Raw genomic sequence first — 15097 nt, 5'->3', positions numbered from 1 at the left:
ATTATTTGCTATTTTTATCCCTATTCAGGAGTCAGGATTGAACCTATGAAAATAAGTATGACTTTGGTATTCAATTTTTGTGTGTAATTCACAATTCACTATTTGTTTGCAAGTTATGGAAATTTAAATTAGAAAATTTAACAGCTAAAAGTATCAACAATTCAATGGAATTCTATTTCGAACTTTGGTTTATCAATCAATAAAGAGAACCGGGGGATGTTCTAGAGGCCGTTTGGATTGACTTATAAGTTGTTTTCAGCTTTTTTTGAGTGTTTGGCTGACCAACTTAAAAGACATTTTGTGCTTAAAATAAGTCTCAATAAATAGTTGTGTTTATTTGGATGAACTTATTTTAAGCAGTTTATAAGTTGAAAACAGTTTATAAGTTAAAAAAAAAGTTGGGCTTTACCTACTCTTTTTTTTAACTTATAAGCAGTTTTCAACTTATAAGCTACTTAAAAATAAGTCAATCCAAACAGACTACTAGTTGGGGCCAATGATACGTAATTGGGTCATAGGATTTACTTAAAAAGGGCAGCCCGGTGCACTAAAGCTCCCGCTATGCGCATGGTCATAGGATTTACTTAACATAAGAAATTGCCATGGCAGCATTGATTCAAGCTGAATTTGTTGCTTCTCAACACAACCACATTTCACTTTGGATTTTCTCAAACCCAAAAGAGTATCAAATAAAACAATCAATTTAGCTCAAGTAAATCACTCTATTTCTAGCAGTAATCATTAAAGGAAAAATAACACATCTATTTAAGGGTTTATATTACAACTTATAAATGGACTTTTATACAATTACTATTTATAAATTATTAATTAAGGACTTTAACAAATCGTTATAATTCAATTTTTTTAATTAATTATTTTAATATATTTAACTTTTTCAGTTTAATAAGAAAGAAAAAGCAAAAAATGGTCCATTAATTATGTATAATGATATTCACTACAATTAAGGGATCACTTTTCCTTTTTCAACTGACACACGCCTCCAAACCCTAACGTCTCTAATGTACAACAACCTCCGTCAACTTCTCTCTAATTCCTCTTTCTTCATTTTGTTTCAACAATAGTCAAAGAAAAAAACCTCTATCTTTCACAAGAATTCCATAGAAACCATGATTTTTCAAATACGTCATTTTCAGTATCGTGTATAGAGGATTTGTGTAAGATGAAGAAAGCACAAAAAGTTGATCACACAACTCGGAAGAGTCCCAGATTTATCGAAGAAGAAGTTGCAGTAGAGATTGAGCCACCAAATTTTAATATATTAATCCAAACACCAGTCAAAAAGAATGTATCACCCGTTAAGAGAAATATCACCACTGCGATGAAGAAACTAACTCCTTTGAAGAAGAAACAAAGCCCAATAAAAAGGAAAGAAACCATGGCAAAGGGGCAAAAACGAAAGGAGAAGATGGTGGAATCCTCGTCAGATGAATGTTCAGACACAGATTTCGATTTTGTTAGTGAAAAACAATTCAAAAGGCCAAAGTCAGTTTTCAAAGGTGAGCTTTCAAAATCCTCCAAAACAAAAGACCCAGTTCAAGTCTCAAAGCGTATTCAAAAATTCCTAAGCCAAAAGAGGTCAAGACTGTTGTAAAGGTATTATTTAATTATTATTTTTTACAGATTTGGTTAATTTTTGTATGAATACCATGTTATTGAAGTTAATTTTGAAAGTACTATGAATTTGATATAACCTAATTTTTCTGTCGAAACTTATGTAATGCCATAAAAATGGTATTTTATTTGAATATATATATGTGTAAATGCATATAAAATATATTTGATTTTGGTATGAATTTTGTAGTGCTAAAATCTGATATGCACTGTGTAATATGTATATATAAAATGTCATTAAATTGATATGAAATTAGTATGCATCTGCAAATAGTATTTTTCGAAGTTAATTTGAAAGTTCTATGAATTTGATATAACCTATTTTTTTATTGAAAACTTATGTAATTCCATAAAAATAGTATTTTATTTGAATATACATGTGTTAAATGCGTATAAAATAGGTTTGATTTTGGTATGAATTTTTGTAGTGCTAAAATTTGGTATGCACCATGTAGTGTGTATATATAAAATGAAATTAAATTGGTATGAAATCGGTATGCAACTACAAATAGTATTTTTTTTGAAGTTAATTTGAAAGTACTATAAATTTGATATAACCTAATTTTTTTAGTCGAAACTCATGTAATGCCATAAAAATAGTATTTTATATGTGTTAAATACGTATAAAATAGATTTAATTTTGGTATGAATTTTGTATTGCTAAAATCTGGTATGCACTGTGTTCTGTGTATATACAAAATGGCATTAAAATGGTATGAAATTGATTTGCATTTGCATCATTTATTTGTGTTAAATATTGTGAATGATTGTGAAGTCTATGTAGTGATGATCACCATAAAAGTAGTTATTTTCATATATCTGAGATAGAAATTGGGATGCAGATGTCATTTTTATGTTTGTTTGTTTTCCTTTTGGAGAAGGAATTAAGGCTTCCCCAGTTATTCGGATAATGACTTGATTTACTTGATTTTAAAGAGCATTTGATTTAACATTCTGCTGAATTGTGGAAACATTGCGAGCTATGTTTATTTATCTCTTTATGTCATTTCTTGAATCGTCCTACCTTTTTCTTTGCCGTTGGAGATAATTGAAACATGAATTCTAAAAGTTTGCAAAGGGCAAGAAACATGATTGTGCTAAACTGTCATTTATTGACTTCTTTACCTATTTCAATATTTTTTTACTCAAATTTGTGTTAAATCAGACATTTCATATAATGTATAAATAGGATGGTTGAAATTGGCATAAATTTGATACTTTTTGGTGTCTTATTTCGCATTTTTTTGTACATAATTGATGTCCTATTTGAATATAAATGGTATGAGATATAAATATAATTGACATATTATTGGCATATCCAATCTATTATTTTTTATAGTTTGTACATGGGTGGTATCCTATTGGAATATAAATATTTGACATATTATTGGCATATCACTCTATTTATTGTTTTTTATTTTGTAAATGGTTAGTATGCATTCCGAGTATAAATTGTATGAAACATAAATATGACAGATAAATTTGACATGACAATTATGCCTTTAAGTTTTGAATTTTATGTTTTGTATATTTTATAGTTAAACTGGTATGGCATTTGTATATAATCTTATTATTTCAGGAAAGAAAGAGATACACACATTGGCAATCATGCACCAACATGAAAGTGTTTGATGATCTTAAAACATTCTTAACGGATGAGCAGTTCTGCGAGTTTTTGCAAACTTCGTTCGGATTTTTCAACGACATACCTTTTTAAAGTATCATCAACCCTTTTTTTTAAAGTAACACACAAAGAAAATTTGATGAAGAAATCACTGTTAACTTTTCTTTGATCCAAATACACACGTACACCCACATCATTATGTATCATTATTGGTGGACACCTCTCGCTCATGAGATACTTAATCTCCAATCTATCTACAGATGTGTCCACTCCTAACTGTGGAGATATTGCATTAACAAGGCCATCGTATAGAGTACTAATTTCATATATAATACCCTCCATTTGAAATCCAACATATTTATCTGTATAAAAAATATATACATAACTTATACAGAGCGCAGACAAACTAAGATCAAATACTGAATAAAAAAAAATTATTACATTATATACAAATTTCATACATAATTTATACAACATAGATACAACTTATTATTAATTTATACATAATTTATACAGCACGCATACCAACTAACACCACATAATTAGTAAAACAAAAATTTTCTAAAATTTAATTACAAATTTATACAAATATTACTGCCAACAAAAAAGTACTGACCATGCACATTTTCAAACTAAAAAAATAAAAAAACAATTATACACATTGGATATACAAAATAAATATCAAATATATATAATACAAAATGTATATTACTATCAAACAAATTATTAACATCGCATCATACCAAATTTACACAACTCAACTTATTATTTAATCAAATTTTATACAATATTCATACAACATATATTGAAATGAATTCATTCAACTATCGCAACAAGTAAATTGAACCCGGATTTTCAATATTTTGAATGAACAAAAAAAAGTTGGTTATTACTAACGTTATGCCGAAAATGTCATTTCATCATTAACTCTTACTGTAATGACCCGTTAGGTCATTTTGAGAATGAGTCCTCTTTCTTTCATAAAAGACCCTTTGCGTAAATTTTAAATTGAAAATTTTGGACTTTCGGTGACCACAGTTAATTAGTTGAGGGATGATTTTAGATAATTAATTTAGTTGGTGGGCAAAAGTGTTAATTTATATAATACGTTATACCACTTTATTTATTAAAATAAGAGAGTTTGTCACTTTTAGTACATAATTAGTTTGAGAAAAAAAAAGAAGAGAACAACGAGGAACTTTATCGTGCGGCGACTACGAAGCATAAGACCTGATATTCTTCAGGTAAATTTCCCATTTGATGATTGCTATTTTCTTTCTTTCGTGTATATATGTATATAATTGTGTAAAGGAGCATATCTGCTATTATTAAATGGGTAGAGTAAAAGAAAAATCTTGATGTAATAGTGATTGGGGTTAGACGTTGCTGCTGCACTATCACGGGAAGAAGAAAAGTCTATCATTATTGGAAATCATTGCTAAATAATTGACATAAGTGATAGTTGCATGTTACCTTTAAAAAAAATATGATCAATAGAATTAGGATAATGGTTACTACCATTGGTTCGTTACCAGTGTCTTCGATTTAGCTATTATTAATTTGTTATCAAATTATAAATTAAGTTTTGATATATTGATATAGGTAATTAAATGTTAGGTGTATTATATTATATGAATTCCATTAAATTTATGATATTGGAGAAATTGAAGCTTATTCCTAGGTTTGAAATTCAGAAAATGTGGGTGTTGTTAGTTTCGAAATCTTATTGTGATTATTTATTTGACTAGATTATATTGATTTGGAGGCCAACGAAAAGGGAAGGCTCAAGTCCCGAGTGATTTCTTGATTATTTGAGGCAAATGAACTTCTAAATCTCCGTTTAAGTTTGTAGATGCTAGTATTTCCTTATTATATGCGTAGGAGAGTAATGAAAAATTGAACTGGGTTATTGACTATAAGAGGTGAGGAGTATAAAATGACAATCTAATGATGTGTATTGGTGTGATCGATGTGATGAGATTATTGACTTATCTTGGACATGTGAAACGACTATATTGATATGAGATATGAAAATTATTATTGATATCATGGTATTATCGTGAATTGTATGAACATGAATTAATTCCATTGGTTCTGATATACTGTGCTCATACTGAAAATGATATGAAATAAAAAGGGCTCGGGCCACATGCTCCATGGCAGGTATTATGAAACAAAAAGATCGGCCACACACTCCGTGGCAGAATATGTATATTGAGGGGACGGGCCACATGTCCCGTGTCAGGTTACATGGACAGAAATGTTCTTCATGGATTTTGGACTGTGATTCAGCGGATTTGTACCGATATGACAAACATGCATCATTTCATTGCATTGCATCGCACCTTTTTGATATTTGTGAATCTTGTTTACCCCATATTGCTCTGTATATGCTGAACTTGACTTGATATGCTTCATTTGATGAGAATATTGATGAGTATTTGTGGACTATATTATTACTATTGTACAAATTGTAGAGTTGGGTTGATTTTTATGTAGGTTGTAGTTAAGGAGGTTCGGTTGGGATGACAGGAGTACTTGTAATCTATTGAGCTTTGCTTAGTTTTAGTTGTCCACTTGCTGAGTATCGCGTTGTTTGGTACTCACCCCTTGCTTCTACACTTGTGTAGGTTGTGAGTCTAGACCTTCTTGATCTCGTAGTGTTTCCTACCACATCCGATGTTATCATTTCGAGTGTTAAGGTAGTTGTTACATCCATTTAGCGGACACCTCTAACTCTTTTATTATGTTTTACTCCTAGTCTAGAGGCAAAGACATTTTCCGACAAGTCTTTCTGAATTGGAAGAGCAAGAAGCGGTGACTGTATTTTCTTTCATACTTCGGTACTGTATTAGTGGCTTGTACACGTAACAACCAATCTTGGGAGATTTTGAGTTTATTTTACGTATTTTTGATTAAGTTAAAGTTTGATTCATTTCATTTTCTTCCGCATTTACTTTCCGTTGGGTATTAGGTTGACTTGTCTCGATGGATTGATATGAGTAACATCACACCCGGATTCAGATTGTGACACTTACATCCACTGAATTTGTACAAATTTTATCATACGTTAAAATGAATTTAAGATTACAACTACGTAAAATCAAGAGTATACATTCAACAAAAAATAAATTAAATTTTCACCACAAATAAACTTTCTTAATGAAAATGAAAGCTAAATCACTGATTAACGTACCTGAACAATCCGATCTTCCACTATGTTAAACAAGTATTGATAAGAAACTTTCACTTTTCATGATAAATCTAATGAAATTTCTTTCAAAATGATGAAAAGTCGTTGAATGAAGGGGAGAGAGAAATGTTGGAGACAAAAATTCAAATAAAAATTTCAGTGTTGGAATATATCTTACCAGATTTTCAACTAATTGAAAAAATAAAGGAATTTAATTTCAGCATCAGTTATTAGAGTCCTAATTGAATGTTAATTATGTATTGCTATTAATATATTCGTTACCGTTTTTCATTTCTTTATTACATTTTTTTATTTCAATTTATTAATACTTTAATTAATGCATAATATTTTCAAATCTATTATAACTTATAAGTTTTTTATTGCTACAACCTGAAAGTTATAAACTATTGTCACAACTGGAAACTTCTTATATTAAATATGACATTTAAAAAAATTTCACATTATTAAATGGGTGTAAACCCAAGTCCTTATTAACTAATTCTTACCACTTTTTAAGCAAAATAAAAATTAATAACATAAATAGAGTTTGCAATTTCTAAATCAGAACAAAACATGAAGAACTCATTCATAATCAATATTCATTAATTAAAGCAAATCCGAGTAACCCAACTACAAAGTGTGACCCAACATCACACACCCTTAGATTAGAGATTTTAGCTACACATGCTGAAGGAAGCAAAAGATATACCAAAATTGTCTTCAATATCAGCTATAATCAATAGTAAGAAATCTTCAGAATCAATCACTAACAAAATCCAAGCTTCAACAATGGAGTAGTTTTCTTTCCAGAGGAATCTACATGGAATAGAATGTTACAGTTGTTTCATTCCCAAAAACGTTTACTTCAATTTTTCAAAAATGGCCAAAAACTCTGTACAAAAATACCCCCACATCATATAGTGTCCTTCACACTTGGCCAAGTGTCTTTTGCACTTAGCCCGCGAACTGTTCAATTCACTGTCTCACAAGTGCCTTTCATTTTTCCGCACTTCAAAGGGTACTTGATAATTTTTGTTTTCTTCTTTCAAATTCAGAGTGTTATCCAATTTTGCTGAAGTGCCTTTAGCACTTGAGAATTTTTCTTCTTTAATCAATTGTTGCATCATTTTCTTAGCATCTTTGGTCGAAAACTTGCTCATCTTCTTATGTTTAAAATACATGCAAATATGAGAATTTAGACACAAAAATCACTCAAAAATAGTGTTGAACAAGGCAATAATCTAAGCTTAACTATTCATTAAGTTCGTAAATTACCAATTTATCAAACCCCCAAATTTAAATTATTGTTTGTCCTCAAGCAATTAAGACATTCCCATTAGGTAAGAAGAAGATTTGACTCCATATTTTCACAAATGACTTCAATAACTTGACAAAAACACATAATTTGGTTGGCACTCCAATCACTCTTTGGCACAAAAGTTCTTGCTCAAAATATTTTCTCATTTTTACCAAAAAGAAAATGTATTTTTTTCTCATTTCCAATGAATGCACAATGTAATTCCACTCAAAACTAAAACTTCTCAAGGCATGAATCTAAACCTTCAAAACTTGCCTTCATTTCACTATGTACTTGTCTTTCTCACTCCCCTCAATTGAGAGTAAAATTTCACATCCTCATATTGAGGTTGAAATGCCACTCCCCAAGAGTGAGGATCCCACACACAAGAAACACTTATCACAAACGGAATGCTTGATAGAAAAAAGAAACACACTCTCACAAAGAAGTTCTAGATGAATGCAAAGAGAATCATAGAATTTTCCTTCATGTAGTCATTACTAATATAGATTCACACAGCTCAAAATCATCTAGGACTTGTGGTAATCATGATGGATAAGGTAAGGGAATGTAATATGGATAATCAAGTGACTCAAAATCTCCCTAAACTCTATTTGTTGAGCAATTTTATTCCTCTTCTTTTCTCATTTTCACCTATTTTTTTCTTCAAATACACAAAAAGCTTTTTCATAAGGCGGGTGCCCTCTTTCATTGACATATATTTTTGGAGCAGAATTTGCAAATTACATGATTATAAACTCTTTTCAACATGAGTGCTTTACTTTCAACAAGATTTTCCACATGGAACACCCCCTAAATTTAAACTTTTAGCCTGAGTTTCATCTATTTTAGAACCAACTTTCTCTTCTCCTTTTTTTCACAAGCATTTAAACACAGAAGGGTGTCAAACTGCAAAGTCTCAAAAAATGATAAGGTATATAATGTGGTTGCCATGGAAAAGATTAAGGGTCAACAAGGTGGACTAAGGCATTTTACAAATGAGTTGGTAAATATGATCAAGTGATGGTTCGAAGAAAGCCTAAGTTAATCTTCTGAGCACATGCTATCTAAAGTGTGATGAAGAGAGAATATATAGATGATACAAAAAAATTGTTCTTTTATATTTTTCATTATAGGTATATGATTATGTGACTATGCTAAATTTTAAATTATAATATTCTTAACGGAAAAGGGTAAAAAATGTCCTTAAACTATGCGAAATGAATAAAAATGTCTTTCATTTATAGTTTGGTCTAAAAATATCCTTGCCGCCAATACTTCGATCCAAAAATATCTCTATTATTACTTAATGGGTCAAAAATGCCCTTTTTCAAATAAATAGATTATTTATTTACCTTTTGAATGCATTCTTTTTCTAATAATATTTTTTTATTAGTAATTATTTATCCTACTCTAATTTGGAAAAAAAACTTATTTTATTATAATTATTTTTTTATCATTTTCTAAATGAAAATTAATGATGAGTTTACTATGAATTATGATCTCTTAAATGTGGCATATATTATCCATTAAAGGATTCATAAAGTCACTCTATTTTAATTGATATTGAGAAGGAAAAAAATTATTTCCTACATTTTTATTAGTTAAAACTAGTATATGTACCCGCGCGTTGCATAGAGAATTATGAATTAATTTAATTATAACAAATAGTTTTCATAAAAAATTGAAGACATATACACTCTCATAAAGAATTTCTCACATTTATTTTTGTTGTATGAGTAATGATAATGAAAGCTTTCCTTGTGATTGTAACGATCCGAACCGTCGTTAATTAAGACCAGGAGAAATCGCAAGAAAAATAATTCAACTAGGCCCCACTACACCGCCAGAGTAGGATAGTCTCGCCACAGTGAGGCCACTTCAGCAGAATTCCTACCGCCAGAGCAGAAAATAGTGGGACAGAACTTAAGTCACAATTTTCTTATTCCCCCACTTCTTTCAAAGGGTAAGTTGAGGGCGAGGGTTACTGCAAAACCCTCAAAAAGGCTGCTCAAGACTTGGAAAGAAGGGAAGAAGGAATCTAAGCCCCGGAGAAATTCTAACCGGTAGATTTCAAGCCTGTCTTGCTTGTGTAACATTTGAAATCAAGGATTAGAGCCGATGTAACTCTCTACTGCTGCTTGGAGCTCAGGTAAGCTCAACTTCTCTTTTATGAATAGTTAAATCAATACCTTTGCGTAATATGAAGGGAGTTAATGATAGGTTTCATAATTAGGCTCTTGGTCACGGGTCATGGGTGGAATTATAGGTATTTCAGTGGTCAAACTTGATGTGACCTGGGTAAGAAAGTTGTATGATGAATTTGGGGAAATTGGTAGTGGTTTTCTAGTATTTAGAATTGTGTGTTTGTAACTGCCCTAATTGTATGTTTAATGGTAGAAACTAAAATGAGAAGTATTGTGATAAACACTAAAGGTTATCTATCTATTTAATTGGGGGAAAGAGCCTGAGTAGTTATATATGCATTGACTTATTGCTTATTATGAATGTGCATGTGGATTGTTGTGGTTGTGAGGATTGGTGTCACGTTTGGACATGTTCTTGGATTGGGTGTGATATTTTGACAGATTAATGGATCGGGTGTCATGTTCTGATACATTTTTAGATTGGGTGTCATATTTTGACACATACATGACTGAGTCTAGATCCCATAAGAGGGCTAAGTATGTGTGGATGGTCCCATGAGAGGGCCCGATGATATCTGTTATTTGTGGAATAGTGAGTGTAATTGTTAATGAACTAAAGAGTAAGATTTTATGAAAGAGCCCCATCGATGCTAAGGGTGTTAATAGTTGAGGGCTAAGAGTCAGTATAGGCTCATTCGTGAGTAATAACGCGGACACTTATGAGGCTAGGTTGTGATATGTGGGATATTCTATATCTCCGGGCTTAATAGAGGAGGTGGCTTGTTGGTTGGGAGTTGTTGTCATTGGAGATTCGCTCAGGTGGTAGTGGTTGTAGTAGTTGTTGCATAAGAATCAGAGTTAGTCATTAAGTGTGTTTATGAGATGGTAGGTCATTTTTGGTAAGGTAAATAGGTCAAGGCTGGTGGTAGTTATGTTGCCCGTGAGTGGCTAAGATTGTCGACTTGGTAAATATTAGGGTGATTAGAGGAGGCATGGTGGGCTGATAACCCACAAGTCTCAAGTTTATAAATCGGAGTTGGTGGTGAACCCGTGGTTAGTGAAAGGGTGAAGAACTCCAAAGGGTGAGAGTAAGGAGTTTATTAGCACGTTGGTGGTGAACAAGCTTATAACGTTTAATTGCTTATGATCTCTCTTATTTATATATATATATATATATATATATATATATATATATATATATATATATATATATATATATATATATATTATGCGGTGGGTATCAGATTGATCGATGATGCCTATCAATACGTATTATTTGTACTGATACTACTCTTGCTATGCTACTAGGCATAGTCTGGTTCCAGGATCAGTAGAGTTTCCAATGTGAACATAATTGCGTGGACTTCTATAAATAGTGGTTAGAAAGGGGAAATCATGACTGAGTGGTATGCAATAGCCTAATGATAAACCGTCATATGATTTATAATGTAAAATTCTAACCTGATTAAGTGATGCATTTATTTGATGGAACGTTATCCCTGTTGTTATAGAATACCTATCGTGAATACGGTAGGGGACAAAAATAATGAGTAACTGGACAAACAAAAGAAGGGAAAGACGGGTGGTTACGGGATTCAACAGCACTAAGAAATTGATCACCGTCACAAGAGCTTTGTGAAGTCTCACTGGTGAACTTCCTGGTTTTTGAGATGGGTCGTATCGCAATTAACTTATTGTTAAGCATACCGGCATCCGCACGGGAGCAGATTTATCGATGGATGGAAGGCTACTACTCTGTCTGCTATCGAGTTAGAGAAAATCTAGATTTAAGATAGTCGAGAATGGTTGGGAGGTCATGCAAAGTGGGTGAAGTTGTACCTACTAGACTGTGGTTATAAACGGGTTCTTTAAAAATAAATTTTTTGATGTATTCTCCCCAATAATCATAGGCATCTCTGAGTGTTGCGCGTAGGTTGTTATGGGGGGAGGGGTTTCCGAACGTGTAGTGCTGGGTAAAATTCTGTGAGAGACCATGTTGAACTTCACCAAGAATAAGTCAAGTGGGCTAAATCATAGCCTTGCGAATCGTAAAGGGATAGGAGACAAGAAAAACTCTAGGGGAGTTTTTCGAGGGTTCTGTCCCAAAAAATCTCACCATAGCGGGAATATCCCGCCAATGTGGGCCTGCCAGAGCAGAAAATATACCGCTAGAGCAGGTTGAAGCGAGATGGAATCCCTAAGGGTAATCCCCTGTTTTCCCCTGTTTTGAAAGGAAACCCGAGGCACAGTATGAATAAATCTCAATGGTCAATGTAGTACCCAACAAGTATGAACAGTGATAAGTTGGGTTATATATGCATGTACGAACTACGTTAGTAAAAGATATAGCATCAATGTTCTTACAAAATACGAGAAGTAGCGAAGAAAGTAGTAAATTATTTGTTATATGCCCAAACGAGGAAAACCAAATGATAACAAATCCTAATGGGGTGAAGGGGAGTGTCAACATCCGAGTCGAGGTCTTTTAGTGGGCGATGTCCTATCTAGGCCTCATTCAGGAAATGGAACTCGATGAAATCTATTGGATCAACACTGGGGATCTCTCTCTGGGGAGCAACGCAGGAGAAGATCACTTTAATGTTCTCCATATTCGGGCCATCAGGCAGTCTTGCTCAGTGTTCTTCCTACATTCCTATCGCAGCTGGCGGCAAAGCATCTCGACCTCCAAAGCAGTGGAAGGTGGCACTAAAGCAGAGGGTCTGGCAAAGATACCTAATAGATGACTTTGGACCACGGCTAAGTCCTCCTCCATACATGAGGCTGAAAGAGGTGGTTGCAACTGAGTGAAAGGGACCCCTTCCTCCTCCTCTCCTTCATCCACCCATCCCACCATTGCCGGCTACTCTTGTCCCTGTCCGTCTTCCTTTTTTTCTACCCTCGTGAAGAAGCCCGTCTGATTAGTAAGGGGAGAAAGGTGGGTTCTATAAGAAGTACCTTATCAGAATCCAAAAGCAGCACCCCGACCATCTTGCACATGGCGAAGATTAGACTAAGCGAGAAGAACGCCTTCTTGTTGCTCCGATAGAACATCTTCCATTCTAACATGATCTGGGCCCCATACTTAGGCTTATCCCTTGAATGAAGCAAGCCACCACTATAGCCTATGGAAAGGTCACATTAGTGCGGTTGTCGAAAGGGCAGATCCTCTTGGCCACGAGGTGTAGCCATCTCTTGGCATCGTCTGACTAGTAAGTACTAGTGATGCCCTCTGTAATTTGCCAATAGACCCTGTTTCGGTGCTCTGGGATACTAAAGTGTCCCTTAACCACTCCAAGTTCATCTCCCTCAACTTGTCCTCATACTCATCATTAGAGACATAGGTTACCTCTAGCAAGACATTTATGTAGTGGAGACTCAGTGGGATGTCCACTCCTCGGATATGGATGGTAGGGTGAGAGTCATCCCAACGCACCATAGGGAGTAGGGAGTAGAACTCTCTCACCTAGCTTGTGCATGTAGAGGAAGGAATTTCAGTCAAAAGGACATACCCAAACTCCTCCAACCGAGCATAGACAGTGGGTGCCTTGTCTGCCACTCTAGTCATAGAGAATCCCCTCTCAACTAAGAATTTGGTGTTCTTGTAGTCATTGCATCTCTCCCAGTCAGCGTCATAGGGAAAGCAGATAAGTGGGAGGTCAGCGTCATCGTTATAAGCCATAGTATTGAGAACTGCAAGTTGTCATGAAAGTACAATTAGAACTCAATGGTATAAGTATAACAACTGAGGTTAAAAGAACGAGCGGGAGGAAAAGACTCCAAAAAGCGAGGTCACTGCCTGGCAAAATCCCACTAAAGCGGCAGGATCCTGCCAGAGCGACCCCACCAAAGTGGGATAAAGGCCGCCAGAGCAGCCTTCATCTGGGATGAACACCCATGCTTGTTCATGGAACCCCCCACCCCACCCCAAATCACATGTTTTCTTCTAAGTTTTTATAGATCAGTGCTCTTAAGTACCTAACACCCTTTATTACAAAGAGTTTTGTTTTAAAATTCTAAATAAATTAAATGGACTAATCGATGTTTTGGCCAATAAAATCCTTGCAACTTCCACTCCCTTTTCAAAACTGATTCAGGTGAGATCCTTTGTCAACCTTACTCCCAAGACGTCATGAAGACATTGTGAACATAAGGGAAGGGTCCATGCTATGTTAATCTATCAATGCAAGCAAGTTATTTCAAAAAGTTAAAAAAACTACCCAGGGCCCTTTTTACTCTATTGATTCTCAACATGCAATCGTTAGAAGTTAAATCATAATGTAATCTAAAGATTGAGTTAGATTCTTACTGTAGAGTAGACGTTCGGAGTGAGGAGTTAGAGAGTGTTTTGGGAAGTTTGAGGGTGAGTGTAAGAAGAATTAGGAGAAATCATTCTTCTCCCCACCCTTACTATCCGCCATATCCTGCCAAAGCAGCAAGAATCTCGCTCCGGCCGCTGCGCTCCAATGGGATGAATCCTGCCAGAACGGGATGGTATGGACAGTAATGTTTGTTAGTCGGGGTCAATTTCCTTTTGTAATCCTCATCGAGTGTATATTCAAGGTAATTTTATTCATGTCGTCCAGAGTACATGGGCTTTCCATAGGACTTGGACAATAGTCATTCCTTCAAGTGTGTCGCGATGAGTTTGTGCCCTTTCTCCCATATATCTTTCGGGGATGAACGAAGGATAAATTGGTATCTATTGTAATAACCCGAATTAACGTTAATTATATTCAGGAGAAATCTTAAGAAAAATAATTCAACTGGGTCTCACTATCCTAGGAGAGAAGGATAGTCCCACCACAATGAGGCCACTCCAATAGGATTCCTACCTCTAGAACGGGAAATCATGGGACAGAATTTAAGTCACGATTTTCTTATTTATCCACTTCTTATAAAGGGTAATTTGAGGGTGAGGGTTACTTTAAAAACTCTCAAAAAGGCTTCTCAAGACTTGGGAAGGAGTGAAGAAGGAATCTCAGCCCCTAAGGAATTTCAACTAGCAGATTTCAAACCTGTCTTGCCCGTATAACATCTAGAACCAAGGATTAGAGTGATGTATCTCTCCACTGCTGTTTGGCGCCCAGGTAGGCTAGACTGCTGCGTAATATAAAGAGAGTTAATAATAAGTTTCATAATTAGGCTCTTGATCACGGGTCACGGGCGAAATTATATGTGTTTCAGTGGTCAAACTTGATGTGACC

Source organism: Solanum dulcamara, chromosome 9, assembly GCF_947179165.1.
Source record: "Solanum dulcamara chromosome 9, daSolDulc1.2, whole genome shotgun sequence".
NCBI lineage: Eukaryota > Viridiplantae > Streptophyta > Magnoliopsida > Solanales > Solanaceae > Solanum > Solanum dulcamara.
The sequence above is the reverse complement of the archived record's forward strand: the minus strand, read 5'-3'. Positions refer to the sequence as shown.